Below are 16,549 nucleotides of genomic sequence, written 5' to 3'. Positions count from 1 at the left end.
TTTCTCCGTGTAGGAAGCAGAAGAGGAGGAATTGTAGAATGCTAGATATGAACTCATAGTTGAAACCATGAAAAGAATGAACATAGCAACTGGACCAGGGAATCAGGTTCTTCAGAGAAAAAGGAGTTTAGCATCAAGGAAGGTGGTAGAAGAAAAATAGTTTTCCAAAATCACCCTGTTTCACTTGATTTGGCAGGGGGTTATCTGATCAGAGATAACCCGGAGAAAAGTCACTGCACAATATTGTGTTAATGGAAACAACTCCGGAGTCTGCCGGGTAGGGTCATTTGTATGCTGGTGATAACTAAAATTGTAAGGAACAGATAGATAGTGTCACTTTAGATGCTGCGAATTTATTGAAGAGGAGAAGTAAAAGATGGAGAACCTTAAGCTGTTACCGAAGGGAAAGGAGCCGAGACCAAGAGGGCAGGACAGGACACTTGGCTGCCCAGCCACTGGTGCAAAATAAAGATTACCTGGTGTTTAGGGGCGCCTGGGTGGCTCAGTCGTTAAGCGTCTGCCTTCGGCTTAGGTCACGATCCCGGAGTCCTGGGATCGAGCCCCGCATCGGGCTTCCTGCTCAGTGGGAAGCCTGCTTCTCCCTCTCCCACTCCCCCTGCTTGTGTTCCCTCTCTCACTGTATCTCTCTGTCAAATAAATAAATAAAATCTTAAAAAAAAAAAAGATTACCTGGTGTTTAGCAGTGATAATGATGGTGACTAAAGAATATATGATGATAAATAGTGTATAGCAAGAGCCAGGCTTATGTCATTTCATTCACACTTCGGGATCGCCATCTGGGGAAGATTTCATTGTTATCCACAAAGACGTCAGTAGTGGCTGAGAGGCAAGTACCTTGCCCAGGCTCCAAGAACTAGGAAATTTTGGAGTGTCAGGAATGACATCCAGTTAGAGAGTCTTAACCACATTCCATGCAACATTTGTGCTATAGCTGTCCTGGGCTTAAGAAGTATGTTTCCTTTATCTCATTGGATCCTCAGGAAATCAACGAGAGAAGCAGAAAGGTGTGATCATCTTCAACTGAGAGGCAAAGAAACAGACTTAAAGGAAACTGAGAAGTAGCCAGGTATCTGCAGCCTGCAAATGCTAGCAGTCCGGCCTGAACCAACCAACAGCTTTTAGTCTGAATAACATCGCACTTTCCACTAAACCATGCGACCTACCTCCACAGAAGGTGCTTCTACAGGAAAATAGTAGCCACATCGGTATTTTTGTTATAAAAGAATAAGCGTATGGTCTGGTAGATACCACTTCACCATATTCAGAGGTGTTAACCTTAAAAATAAAGCTGTCAGTTATTTTTACCAATAAAATGGGTTTATTGGGGAATAACAGAGAATTGCAATTCAAGACATGTAACCTATGGGAAAAGCATAGGCAAGTCCCGCAAACAAAGGAAAGGAATGTTACCTTATAGAGAATAGGAAGGGAGGAGTTGAGAGGAGTTGTTTTGAACGAAAGCCCATTGGAGAAAAGCAAGAGCTCAGGATGATGACGATTTCTCCTTGGCTGAGTTGCGGAGGTACTGGATTTCTTGTAGGAGATACAGTGTCCACCTTTCCCCATGGCCTGCAATTGATGGTTCTTTTCTGTTGATGATTCTGTTGAGTCTGTCACTGACGTTAAGTGGTATGGCTCCCCCTTCCAGCTTTAACTTCCTGCCTCCTAAGTCCACTTCAGTGAGGTTTCCCTTTATTAATTTAACAGAGGAAAAATTGTATTCTTACATACTGGGTCTGCACATCCAGAGATGAAAAAGGTGTTTTGTGAAGAGTTTTTATCATTGTGGATTGTCAAAGTTGAAAGCACATGGCTGTGTTTTTAAAACCTCCGTACCTGAGGTACTGAGCACCTCATGAGTATCAGGAGTATGGTACTTTGTGTCCTAAGCTGCAGGCCAGGGTTCATGCAAGAAACTTGGCTGTGTTCCAGAATCATCACTGCATAAGGAAAGCTATGAGTTTGCATTCTCCTTTTTAAGTGAAGCCTTACAACAATGTCAGATGGTAACAATAGTCCCTTAAAATTTGCCAATAATGATTAGATATGATCAGCAGATTATTGCTTTTTCTCTCCAGGTCTTTTTTTTTTTTTCCCCAGTGCATACAGAATGTTCTCTAAATCACTTCTTTTTTTTTTTTTTAAGATTTTATTTATTTATCTGAGAGAGAGAGAATGAGAGACAGAGAGCATGAGAGGGAGGAGGGTCAGAGGGAGAAGCAGACTCCCTGCCGAGCAGGGAGCCCGATGCAGGACTCGATCCCGGGACTCCAGGATCATGACCTGAGCTGAAGGCAGTCACTTAACCAACTGAGCCACCCAGGTGTGTTCTCTACCACTTGTAACCATGTTTCCATTCATGTCTACGGTTTTTGACTTAAATTACAAACTTGAAGTAGCTAAAGAAGAGAGGGCGGTTGGGCATGAGAAATGAAGAAGACCCATTCAGAGGCCAATCCATGATCCCTGTTGTGCTAATTGTCTTCACATTCATCTAATCCACACCACCACCTGCAAAGTCAGTATTTTTATATCCACTTACACCAAAAAGAAAACAGAAGGTAAGGTAGAACGGTAAAATAACTTGTGCAAAGTCTGCTGGGGAGTAAGGGAGGTAGATTTAAGCCCAAGTTTGGCCCTTGATGCCATGCTTTTTATCTCTATGCTTAAAGACCCTTGCGTTCAAATTCACTCTTGGTATGTATATTTTTAAAGTTCCTATTGTGAAATGTCATCATGGTTGAAAGTAGCTAATGCCTCATGAAACACACACACACACACACACAGTACGTAAAGGTACAGACTGATTTAAAACATACCTAAAGGCCCACCTTCCCAGGAAGAGATGGAAGCCTGTCATCACACTACACGTGTCCCCTGGTGTCTTTTTTTATGATGACACTCTAGCCTACCTGGAGAAAAATAATTTCTCCTAACTCATGGCAATAACTTAATTGTTTTTCGTTTCATTAAAATGTGTTTTGAAGTTTTTGTTGTTACCTAACTAAGAAAACTTAGCTGCGTCCAGGTGAGAAGAACTGATACTCGCTAGGAAAGTATGCAGGAGCATCCTTATGCTTATGATACATCGTTTTCTGTTCTCACATTGAAGATCAAGAGTCTTAAACTTGGGACTCAGATGACCATTTCTCAGCCTTTGAGTGCCCCTAAGTGGCCAGAACAAAAAATACAGCATTTTACAACTCTTGGACTATCCTTCAGCCAGCAGCTAGGTATACTTTCTTCTGGGTTCCTTGTCTCACTTCTACAATGTTCTGCATCCCCCATCTTCCCTCTCTATTAAGCGAGGGCTCCTAGGACTTTAATTTGACTTTTCTTACAGACGGGCATTTGTGCAGTATGAATTTTAAACGGGAAAATCCTGGCATGCTGAAGTGGCCGTCTGTCCTGCTCCCCGCTTAGGACTCCATGAAAGCCTTGTCACTGCAGTTGTCATATCACTTGGGGATTAGGCAGGGGCTGTGGCCCTCAACCTGATGGTCAGCAAATATGCCTTGCTTTTCCTTCGTGTTCACGGAGCTTTGTGTCTTAGGAACAAGTCCATTTGCTGTGGTTTTGTTATGAGCTGTCAGGTCGCCTAATGCCACAGATGGATGTTTTGATTTTTATTCCCTTTTGAAGCTACTTCATGGGGATCAGGCTGCCTCTGAGCACATGCAGTTTGTGGGCATTTCCTCGGCATGGGGAGGTATTTTTAGTAATGGAAAGAAAGTAATTTAATAGCACTTTTAAGACTTATCCTTGGTGGGAATTTATTGGTTCCTCTGTCTCATAATCAAGGCAGAAATTCCTTTTTCATATGTCTCCATGGAGTCTCATATGCAACTCTTATTTTTCTAGAGGCTGAAAAAGTTTATGCTACTTTAAGTTATTACCCTATATTTTGAAAAACATAACCTTTCTTTGTGGGAAATCTGGTTCATTCACCTACTAAGCCAATGTTTATGGAGGGATCTATCATATGCCAAAGTCATTGGCATAAACAAGACAACAAGCTTCCTGTTTTCATGACACCTAAATTCTGTAGCAGAGAACCTAGAAGTGGTGACTAAATAAATGAATAAATTAATATAGATGAGGTAATTCCAGATAACAGTAAGAAATATGAAGAAATGAAAAAAGATTCTTCAGTCAGAGAATGAGTGGGAAGACAGAAGAGCTATTTTCTTTTTTTTTTTTTTTTAAGATTTTATTTATTTATTTGACAGAGAGATGCAGCGAGAGAGGGAACACAAACAGGGGGAGTGGGAGAGGGAGAAGCAGGCTTCCCACCGAACAGGGAGCCCGATGCAGGGCTCGATCCCAGGACCCTGGGATCATGACCTGAGCCGAAGGCAGACGTTTAACGACTGAGCCACCCCGGTGCCCCAGAAGAGCTATTTTCGATGAAAAGCCAGGGAAGTCTGCTCTGAAAATAGGACATCTGAGTTTAGTTGCCAGTGCAGAGCGGGAACCAAGAATTGAGCAGCGTTTGAGACAGAGAGACCAGAAAATGCAAAATCGCAGCAGCATAAACATATTTGGATGCATCTGAGAACCAGAAGATGATTAGTGAGTGAAGAAGAGAGTAGTAAGAATAAAGTTGGAGAGTGAAGAGGGACCAGGTCCAGCCCCTTCGGGCCCATGAGGGTGGTTATTCTGCAGATGGTGGTCCTTACGAGGTGCTAAACCCAGAGACACCTGTAATCGACCTGGTTTTAAATACATGGCAGTAACAAATTACATTTTCATTGTAGACCCTTAAGAGAAAAACCACAATTAATACGAAGGTTTGTGAGTTCTTTAAATCCTACAGGATGTGGGATGCTGCTTATATCACAATGAAAGAGACACAGACCAAGCAAGCCAGTAAGTACAATATAAGAATTACTATTTTTAGATTAGCATACGTTTCCTCTTTTTTTTGGTGTTTCTTTCACATTTTCCTGATGGATACGTACCCAGGTTTTGAGACTTAGTATCTCACGAGCTAGTCTGCTGGAGAGTTACATGTTCACGTTCAACTGTGTGGTCTTATTCCAGTGTAAGTACTTGCTACCGTGCCCTTAGCTTTCTAGAGGGATGTCCTAGGGGGTGCTGCTACCCTTGCTCTCATATTTATGTAGAAATGTTCTTGAGGATTATGTACCTTCTCATCATGTGACCTCTTAGGCAGTTATATACTCTGCTGCAGCTTCGAGGGGGAAAGAGGGGTTTTTCCTGGATAGCTGGAATGCTTTTAATCTCAAAGACAGGGTGTGTTTCCTCTTTGCCAGGGACACAGAACCAAGTCCACCTGTTGCTTGGGACAGGAATGTCTGTGAATGAACATCCTTTAACCTGTTCCACTAATTACCTATCCTCTTATTCATCTTGTTGTATCCAGCACATTTCTGTGAACTACCTAGAATCCTTTCTCATCAGATCACAGAATCTGGAGATCGCATAAAACGTGCTCACCACCCCCAGGGCTGTATTCTCATTATTGTCAAATTGCTGCTAACAGGGACTTAGCACTTTCTTTAGCCCTGTAAATTTCCCTAGCGCAACAGGCCATGGCCAAGGGTGGCGTATCCTTCCCTTTCCCCACAGCCTGCACATCCTTCTCTAGATAGCAACAGCCACACAGAATCTGCACACTGACCTCGTACACCAGAGACTGTCCGGGGGAAACCCAACCTTCTGCGTCTTCATCCGACTCTGTCACGAGAAAGGTGACAATAAGTCAAAATACACGCACTTCCTACTTGAAACATGTTAGGTTGGCAATCTGCTGTCCTTACCCGAGGCATCTGCCTTTCCTCATGTTTGTAACATCTTTCTCAGACCTCACAAAGATGTTCAAGATGGACTCTCCTCTAACGCAGACCTTATTCTTTTCAAGAGCATTTCTAAAACTATCTTTCTTGTGCTTTCAGGAAAAAACAAACAAACAAAAAAGAACGCAAGGTCAAGACACTATATTATTAATGTAAAAAAAGTTGACTTTATATGCCAAGAACATAAAAGACATTTTTTTGTAGGTCAAGTAGGGGGTTGTGGGGCGGGGGGGCAGCTAGGAGGACTAGATCCTTGGAGGCAGTGGCATCCTGCTTCTCTAGGTTTAAAGCAAATATTTGTTTTTTGGGTTTTTTTTTTTTTGTGTGTGTGTGTGTGTGTGTGTTTGTTGTTGTTTTTTTCTGAGACAGAGTGGCCAACCCAGAGCAGCCTGCCTGGCAAAAGCAGAAATGGAAGGGCCGAACGCGTCTTTTATGGAAGTCAGATAAATTTCATGCTCTTTAGCATTGCCTCTGACTGCAGGCCTTTCACCACAGTCTGGCTCCCTCCCCAGTGGGAACAAAGAAGGAAAAGTGATTAAAGTTCCCTCAGTAATAGACAGCAGGAGGCAATGGTCTTGGCTTCTTCTACAGAGGGGAGAGAGAGTGTTTAACAAGACTTGTGAGAGTTCTTTGAAGAAAAGAAGTTAAGACTCGCAGGGCTTGGTAGAAGTCTGTAACATTTGTTCATTTCCTCTACTTCGTAAGGCTTCTTTGACTTCCTCCAATAGCGTCACCCTCTTCATTAAAATGTCTGCGATAAAAGAAGGAAAGTGAAGTTGAACTCCTAGCTGAGCCAGGGTTCAGCGTGCTCTGCTGTGAGTAGGAGCATTCAGAACTTGACTTTTATAAGGCAATCAAATAGATACTAATGATTACTAAATCCTCCGTGTGTGTGTGTGTGTGTGTGTGTGTGTGTGTGTAAGTGTAAGAAAGAGCCAGAAAGAACATGAAGGAATGAATGAGTATCAGGAGACTATTTGTTCTGTATGTCAGGTGGCCTGGGATTTGGGATAGCCAGAATTGTCTTTCCCTCCATCCAATGAACTGGCCAGAGTACCCCCTCCTTCCCTCCTTCCCCCCTCCAGGACCAAACTGCTGGACCTTTCCCTTCCTTTAAAAAAAGAGAAAGAAAAAAAGGTTTGCAATCAGTATTCAGACATTCTTATAACTAATAGGATTAGGGACGTTACAAAGGGATTTGAACAAGATAATTAGTTTACTGCTTAGTCGACAGTGGAGCAAGCAAAATCCTTCTGAGAAAAGGCAGACAAAATAGGTCAGAAAATGTGTGGGAAATGAGGTAAGACCTCTCAACGAGGACCCTGATCAACTTGAATATTATGAAAGGGCTCCAGAGCCTTCATTCATTGCTACAGACTGTTTGCCTTTTTTTTTTTTTTTTTCTGAACTTGGCCACCAGAGGTGTGAAGAAAAGTGACTTACTTAATTTTAGAGTTAACGGGTGTTGTTCCTGGACCCAGAGTATTCTGTTCCAAGGGCATAAACGCTGCCTTTAAAGTATTTTTCACAACGTGACATAAAGGAAATGTTTTGGAAAATATGAAGAGCTCTTATCAGGCATTTTACAAGCTGGAAAAAATTACACAATTAGGAGAACTCATTTTTTTTTAATTCCTGATTTTCTTGAATAGATTCATTACTTTAATTGCTCCCCCCACCAAAAAAATCTAGCAAACAGAAATGTGAGGGACGTGTTCCTAATTAAAAGGCTTACTTAAGTACTTTTGCTCTAATTTGGACAGTTTTCACTCTGGTAGGATATACTTAAGAAACATTTGAATTTCTTAAAAATTACAAGAAGTCATTTTTTTCTCTTATAGTCACATCACATTCTCCCATCTCCTCTCCATCTTCTTAAAAACTGGCATTAGCAACTGTACAATTACTGTCTGTGAATTAAAGAATACTTCCAAAAAAATAGTAGAAGAGAAAAAACAAAACCTTCAGAGTATCTGTGTATGTGGACACCATATACTTCATTTAGTTCATGTCCGAATCTTTTAGCAACCACTGACCAGATCAAAGCTACCAATGGTTGTTAGAAGGCTTTTTTGCCTGGCTTTGGCACAGTCTTGACTTAAGGCTGGTAGAGGAAACGACAAGGATCTTTGCCTCATGAACCGTCCATTGGCTCCTGAGATGTGGCTCTACCCAGAGGCCAAAGAAGGCTAATTGACAAAAGAACCCGTCGGACAAGGGAAGCAATCAAACCACCGTAATGACAAATCGTTAACATATGACATCATAATTAGCTTAAATAAAGAAGGCCAAATGTCTGTTTTCATATTCCCAGAGTTTGGTGTGTTTATATTCCTTTTTCCTGTTTAGACAGAATGCACTGTATGTTCTTTTCATGCCATAGTAACACATCGTGTTATTTTCCTTCTCCAAATATATGAAGCAATTTTCTGCCATCCTATCCTCAGTCCCTGGTTTAGTTTTAGGATGCAATTTGAAATTACTGTCTTAGGAAAAAAAAGAGTAGTGCAAGCCATTTTGTATGGTTGGGCCAATTACTCTCTGAATGGAAGTGCCCAGTTGGCTAGTGGGTTTTTAACTCCAACTTTCCACTGCCGGCAGAAGGAGTGCCTTTGTTAATTTATCTGTGATTTATCTGCCTCTTTCTCATTTACTCAAAGATGCTTTTGAACAGTATGATGGATTTTCAGTGATTGGTACTTATCTTTAATTATTGTGAAAGATACGTATGTTTGGAGGGTAAATTTCCTCGAATAACCAACTCTGACCAAAAATCATTGTATTAATAGATGGTTTCAGACCAAGGTTTTCTTAAACTTCACTTAGGACTTAGGACTTAGGACACCAGATAACTACCTAAAATTTAAATTGAATTAAAACCATTATAAACTGTCTTGGGTATATATCCCTGTGTTTTAGACGTGGAGAAATACCAATGTGAAGAATAACAGGGTTCCCAAACTCCAGAGGAAGGCCACATGGAGAAGGCCTATACTGATCTTGTAGGTGGCGGGATTAAAATCCTTGGACTTCACCATTAAAATGAGAAAAAAGACTTGCAGCTAGTGTTGGATGGGTAGGAGCCTCGGGAAAATGTTGAGGGTTGGTGATGAGGTAGGGGAGGCAGGTTCAGTAAATGTTTGGACTGGATCATGGTTGTATGGAATCTGGTGGACTAGAAGAGGAAATGTAGGATGGACTCATTAGAACAGAAATTTAACTGTCAGGATGCTACTCTGTTTGGAGAACCACTCACCAGCTTTGGAGAAAAGCATGACTCTATGAGGTTCATGTTTAACAAGTGACAGCACAGTCTCTTAGATGCTTTCATTTCAGGGCTGAGGGGTAGAGATTTGAAAGAAACAATTGGAGTTAGAAAGTCTATGTAGGAAGCTAATATTATATTCCAGGTGAAAAATGGTAAGGCCTGATAGAGAGTAATGACCATAAAAATAGAAACGAGTTTACAGATGCAAGGAACATCTTGAAGTTATCTAAATTCTAAAACTTGAGGACATACCACATATGGAATTGTGTCTCCCACATATTCGCCTACCATTGTAAAATGAGCCCATTCTCCTATTATTAATTATTCTTGGAATTGTTCATTTTAATTATTACCTGATTGTATTGAACTATAACTTATGTATCCTGTCATCTATTAGTAGACATTTAGCTTGTTTTGTAATTTTTCTTTATAAAAAGTGCTTTGAAGAACACATTTACCCATAAAATTTTTGGCAACATTGCTCATTATTTTGGGGGCTAGGTTCCTAAGATCATTCATTCATTATTGCACTCATTAGTTGTGAGTAGTACTGTGTGCAGCCTTTTGATAGAGAATGGATTATAAATGCTCTCTGGAGTCTAAGACATCACAGTTTCTAGTTGGTATGACAACCAAGAGGCCATGCACACCACAGACATTGACTGATCTCTGCATTCAAGGAACTATCCTGGATTCCACCTGGAGGAAAGATGAAAAACATATGGTTCTGGACTTGAAGGAGTTTGCAGTTTATTGTGACAGTATAATTCTCTACCAAAATGAGTATGGCTTGGAGAATAAATGCTTAGGGCTATAGAGAATAGTGCTAAAATATTGTAATTAAGTGAATGCGGTTCAAAGAACAAATGCTCTAAGATTTTCGAGGAGTGGCTAAGCATCACAAACTAGAGTGGTCAAAAGGGCCACATTGAACTAGGTCTGGAAAAAAAATAGACGTGCTTTCGCCTCATGGTACAACGGGATGGAGGAAATTTCGTATGGGAAGAACGTGAATAAAATCTTAGAAATGAGCTGGGGAATTTTTGATTTGAAGAATAATAAAGGATTGACCCTAACTGGATCAGAGAATTACAGATGATGTGGTATAGACCGAATGTTAGGGTCTCCTTCAAAAATCCATCTGTTGAAGCCTGAACCCCCAGTGCGATTATAGTCAGAGGTGGAGCCTTTGGAAGGTAATTGTGTTTAGATGAGGTCTTGAGGGCAGCGCCATGATGAGATTAGTGTCCTTAAAAGGAGAGGAAGAGACACCAAAGTTTCTTCTCTCTGTCGCATGAGGAAGGACACAGCAAGAAGGCAGCCATCTACGGGCAAAGGAGAGGGCTCTCACTGTGAACTCAGTCTGTGGACACCTTGATTTTGGACGCCTCAGCCTCCAAAAGTGTGGGGAACAAATGTCTGTATTTAAGCCACCCAGCCTGTGGTCTTTTCCTATAGCAGCCTAAGCTGACTAGGACATGGAGCCATAGGCGTAAACAAATAGGTAAAAAAGGGTTGTGGCATGCCTGGAAGGTCAGGCTCAATGTAACATTTAGTCTATTATTAAAAGTTGACCAGTGTCGATTTTGTACAGAGATCAGAAATTCAGTTTGCTGGCCATTTGTAGGATAGCTAGGAGAAGAGGGAGAAGAAAAGTAAGATACCGTGGAATTGCCAAATATAACTGAAAGTTAATAAAGGTGTGGATTATAGAGTGAATTGAAAAGCTGAATACAAGATAGTCTGCCTTGAATGAGTAAAGGAACAAACAAATTTCAAGTGCCTGCTTTGTACCAGGCTGTTTGCCATGCTTCGCACAAAGTTTAACTAGGTTGAACCTAGTCTTCTTGGTTTGCTTAGAACCTTTTAACTCATGTGAAACATTCAAATCATACAAGGCCTCTGGATGTCGTGAGACTTCATATTAGGAACAGACATTTTCCAGAGTACAGGATTAAGCACTCACGTCAACACAATGATCACCCTGAACAAAATGTCTATCAGCATCTCCAAAGACATACCACCTTTTATACAACTGAAGTAAATATTGTGTGGTTGCTGAGCAGGCGGTACTCCAATACATGTACCTCTCCTCCTTCTTCCATCATATTTCCATCCCTAGAATGCTTCTGTATGAAAAATCTGGAGTCCTCTCAGGTAAAGCCCAGCAGGTCATGGTTTGTTTTTTTTTGTTTTTTTTTTTTTAATGGACTTTTCCGGATTCTGGGATGCCCTGAATCTCAAGACCACCGCAATATGAAATCTCTGAAAGCATCTACTTCGATATTGAACATGACTTGCTCACTGGAAAGTATTGCACTCCTTTGCTGAATATTCGTCTTCTGATTTTATCAACATGAAACAACAGATCAAATCAAGTCATTAATTTAGATCAGGGGGTCTGCAAACTACAGATCACAATATGAACCTGCCCTTCACCTGGTTTGATAAATAAAATTTAATTGGAATACAGCCACACCCATTTTATGTCTAGTCTATGGCTGTGTCCTCACTATGACCATTGCATTGAGAGTAGGGTAGTTGTAACAGGTACTGTGTGGCCTGCACAGCCTAGAATATTTCCATTCTGGCTCTTCGTGAGAAAGTTTGCTGATCCCTGCTTTCAATACAAAACAATTGCATTGAACTCAGTTAGGTATGATCGGTAGTACTTCTATTCATGAAAAACAGCCTTCTTTGTAAAAGTAGGCAAAACCTAAAACTTAAGGAGAATGGAAATTGCAAGCTATAGAATCACCATAGGGTTAGCAGCAGGGATTAATGAGATAACATGTAAAACATGGAGAAAGTCACCTGGAATGCAGTAAGCACTTAAAAAATATTAGCATTTTTGTCCCATTCACTTAGTTATCTCATGCAGTTTTTATAAAACTTAAAATTCTCCAGGGCCCGGGGTGGCAAAGTCTGTTGAGTAGCCAGTTCTTGATTTTGGCTCAGGTCATGGTCTCAGTGTCCTGGGGTCAGGCTCTGAGCTCAGCGGGGAATTGGCTTCAAGATTCGCTCTCTCCCTCTGCCCACCTTAAATCAATCAATCAGTCAATCAATCTTTAAAAAAAAAAAAAAAAAAAAACTTAAATTCTCTAATGACTCCCAAATTTATGTCTCTAGCCAGGCTCTGATCTCTAAATTCCAGAGTCTTGTCCCACTGCCTACCCTCCATCTCCATTTGGATATGTGGGAGGCAGAATCTCCATCTTAACGTGCAAAACTGACTCCGTGGTCCTGCCTCTCAAACTGGCTTTGCCTGTGAATTTTTTCTTCTCGTTAATGGCGTCCTCTGGTTGCTCAAGTCAAAAAACCAGGGGTCATCCTTGACTTCCCTCCTTAGCACATACCCCATATCCAGTCCTGAGGCAAATCCTGTTAGCTCTACATCAAAAACATATCCAGAATCTTACCACTTCTCCCCTCCACTGCCTAGTCCAAGCTGCTTACAGCACTCACCGAGTTATCAGGATAACTTCCTAAATGGTCCTTCTGATTCCACTTTACCTCTTGTTCTATGATTTTCCAAACAGTATCGGCTAATCCTATTAAAACATAAGTTTGAGCACGTCACCCTCCTCTGCTCATAACCTTGCAATGGCCTCTAAGCAGCCTATGGTTCCATTATTATGAGGCTGCTAGTCCCTGCCTTATCTTGACCTCCCCAATCTCTCTGACTTCACATCTGACTTCACCTGCTACAGCTCTCACCCTGCTCACTCTGCTCAACAACACTTCCCTCCTTGCTGTTACCACAGTATGTCGGTAGTATTTCCACCTCAGGGCCTTTGCACTTGCTGTTCCCTCTGTCTGGAATGTTTTCCCCTCAGTTAGCCACATGACTTGCTACTTCCTTCACAGGGTTTATAAATCTTTACTTTTTCTCATTTTGTCCATACAGACAAAACTATATAAAATTTTGCTTCTTCATCTTCTTGCTTCAGATTTCCCTTCTCTGCTTTATTTTTCTCCATAGACTTTATGATCGGACATATTGCATTGTTTACTTATCTGCTATTGTCTGTATTGTGCCCCTAGAATGTTAGCTCTGTGAGGGTTAAATCTTATTAATAGCTATTTCCCCAGAGATAAAGCAGGGCTCTGCACAAAAAAATGGGGGCAGGGGGAGTGGATGGATTGTTCAGCCGTGTTTGTTGGATGGATTGTTATTTTCTTTGTCATTGTCAAGGCTACCATTTATTGAGTACTAACCGTAGCAGTGCTAATACAGTCCTAACTCAGGCTCAATGCTGAGGTATTATTTCTGTCTCATAGATAAGACTCTTAGAGATTAAATGACTTGTTCTAAGCCAGTGTATTAGTTTGCTAGACCTGCTGTAACAAAGTATGGCAAACTGGGTGGCTTAAATAACAGAAATTCACTGTCTCACAGTTCTGGACCTGGAAGTCTGGGCAGAGTTGGTTCCTTCTAGGGTTGTGAGGGACAATCATTTCCATGCCTCTCACCTCACTTCTGGTGCTGGCAATCTTTGGCGTCCCTTGACTTGTAGAAGAATTACCAATCTCTGCCCTCATCTTCATGTGGCAGTCTCTCTGTTGTGCATCTGTCTTTGTGTCCAAATTTCCCGTCTTTATGAGGACACCAGTCATATTGGAATGGAGCTCACTCTAATGACCTCATATTAACTTCATTACCTCTGTAAAGACCCTTTCTCTAAATAAGGTCACATTCTGAGGTGCTGGGAGTGAGGATTTCACTGTGTGAATGTGAGGGAAACACAATTCAACACATAGCAGTTATTCATTTCATTAGTAGAGGTGCTGCAGTTCAAACTGGGGTTCCAAAGCTTACTGGACCAATGTCTGAACCCATATGTGTGTCTAGTCATATTTATTAAATGCCTACTTTGTGCTGTGGACGCTGCTAGGAACTATAGATAGAGATTAGCCCCTGTCCTTGAGGAGCTCACTCCATAGCAGGAGGAAGAAACATAAAGATAAGACCCATGGCCTAAAAGCACCCAGAAGACAGCTTGCCTGCCATTTTTAATTATATAGAGTTTTCCATCTATTAGGTTTATTTTGCCAAAGCCTTCTAATGAAATCGTTCCACCATTTAATTTAATTCTCAATGGGGTTGCCAGAAGTGCAATTAATTGATAGAAGTTCCAACTATGAAATTTTGCTTTGGAAAGCAGTCTGCCATATCTTTATATACCATTAAATTCAATCATATGCTTGTCATCTTGGCAGAACATCTTGATATACTTGAAGAAACATGGTAGTGGAGATAAAATATATATATATATATATAGTCAGTACTACACTGTAGGGTTTCCAAATACAAATGTTAGCCTGATTGGGTTATACCGATCCATCATTAGGTTGCATCTCTCTGGAGCTGAAACTACATCTGAGCTTGGCAAGGATGCATTATCACCAGTCAGAGTGGGAACCATGTGTCAGTCTCCCAAAGAAGATATATAGTCTTGTGTACTCTTAGGATTGGATATGCTTATGTTGCAGACTTTAAATCAATTTCTGAAACGTTTCTACAGATGTTGACTGCTGCTGGCCTGTAAATAGCATAGTGTATTGTGAAACACAGCTAATGCACATAGCCTCAAAACGCTGAAATATGGGGCAATAGAAAACAACACAAGAATAAAACTGGGCCGGCACGAAATTTCCTGAAATGGGCTCCTCTGTTTAATGATGTCCTTTAAATGGTATTACCTCCAAAGTTGGAGTTGCCATTTTCCCCAATCAGTGCAGAATCTTTGTGGTTTCTAAAGTCTAGAATATTCTTTTGTGGACCTTATTACTTAAGATGGATTGGATTTGTTTGCAAAGTGTGATATATGCTGTTAATTAGATACCTTTCATTTTTTAAATGTCCAAGTCAAACGTATTTAATTGTGCTCTAATATGTAATAAGTATGCTGGGCATACTTTTAGCAGATTTACTAGTGAAAAAGTCAGAATGCCCTAAGTCAGGCCCTTACAAGGAATTTTAACTTCTTTGAACATCTGAACACAGATGCTCCCTTCAGTTAAAATTGTACCCCACACTGGACAAAAAATATCTAATTTTGCATTGACAAGACTTCTTACTTAGGGCCACAATAGGGTTATTTGAAAGTGGTTTAATCTTCCATATACAAAAAAAATCCTCTTCATAAACAGCAAACTTTTAATTAACAGACAATGTGATCTTAATATAGATTTACCCCCTCAACCACAAACTGGTAAAAACCTGTGGTGGCCAGTGTGGCACGGGGTGGGGCGGAGGGGGGGAGAGCGGGTGGCTGTATCCTGGTCCAAGACAGATCCTGTTCTTTTATGACCTAAATTTTATGTCATTCACTGATGCCTTTTTTACTTAGGTTTTGTGCTCCATGCACAGATAACCATTGTCTTAAATCAGGTTTCTATGCTTCTTGTGAAGAATTTTCAACCTTTTGTTTAAATTTGCCTCAGGTACACAATTTTAATGAAGTCAACAGCATGTCTAGGTCGGTTTGCTTCCTTACAATATGTATTTGCTGCAAAATAATAGCTGTACTGATAATGGAGGGTGATGCTTCTCTCATCCAAACACACACTCCCTCTCTGTCCTCTTCTCTCTCTCTGTTTCTCTATTTTCCCTTCTCTCCCCATTCTGTTCCTTTTACACACACACACACACACACACATAATCCCCTTTCTGTCTCTCTGAGTTCAGGATAGTATAGCCCTTGAGGGTTGCTTGGAAAAGTGTAACTTCCAAGCTGAAGGAAAGCTTTTTCAAAGTGTGTCCTCCCCGCTCACAGCTCACTCACTGGGATTAATTCCCTTGCAGATTATCAAACATTCCATACAACAGTCCAGAACTGTCTTTTAACCATAGATTTTCCACTCTGTAAGGACCATAAAGGACTTTGTCGAAAAAAACATTTTCTGTGTAATTATTATGTCCCAGGCATGATTGAGCCTCGTCAGAGAACCCAACTCATATTAAAAATAATTTTAGTAAAGCAAGAACATCATAACATTAGTAACCACATAAATGAGTCCATCAAGGGATGCATAAATTGCTATGCAAGACAAAAAGAAAAAAAAATGCACATTTTATGGTTGCAGGTGGGGAGGAAAATGGTTGAGGAAAGGCAAAGTGGGTTCGGATGGGGTCTTAATGAGCTCATGGTTTCTCTCCACCGGAGAAAGGAGGTGTGGGGGGAGGGGCAGATGGACAGAGTAGTTTGTACAAAGGCACCAAGCCAGATGGGGGGAGGCAGAGCACGTTTAGGAGTGGGGACCACTTTTGTGAGGGGTTTGGAGGGTGGACCAGGTTATAGTGTGAAACGGGGGGAAAGGGCAGAGTCACACCCGGCAGACTCTGAAACCTCTGCAGCACAGGAACGAGGTGACTGTGTTTGTGTTTTTCAAGTTCCTTGGTTAGAGATACGGACGAGGAACAAGAGAGGGCATAGAT

General features: G+C 41.1%; 1 protein-coding gene across 5 annotated transcripts in view; it reads left to right on the top strand.

Annotated features, from left to right (window-relative positions):
- SLIT2 (slit guidance ligand 2) overlaps window positions 1–16,549 on the top strand; it is a 364,058-nt gene that overhangs the window by 167,742 nt on the left and 179,767 nt on the right. The window lies entirely within an intron of this gene.

This window comes from Mirounga leonina, unplaced genomic scaffold (assembly GCF_011800145.1).
Source record: "Mirounga leonina isolate KUSES-001 unplaced genomic scaffold, KU_Mleo_1.0 Mir_129, whole genome shotgun sequence".
NCBI classification, from domain to species: domain Eukaryota; kingdom Metazoa; phylum Chordata; class Mammalia; order Carnivora; family Phocidae; genus Mirounga; species Mirounga leonina.
The sequence above is the reverse complement of the archived record's forward strand: the minus strand, read 5'-3'. Positions and strand labels throughout refer to the sequence as shown.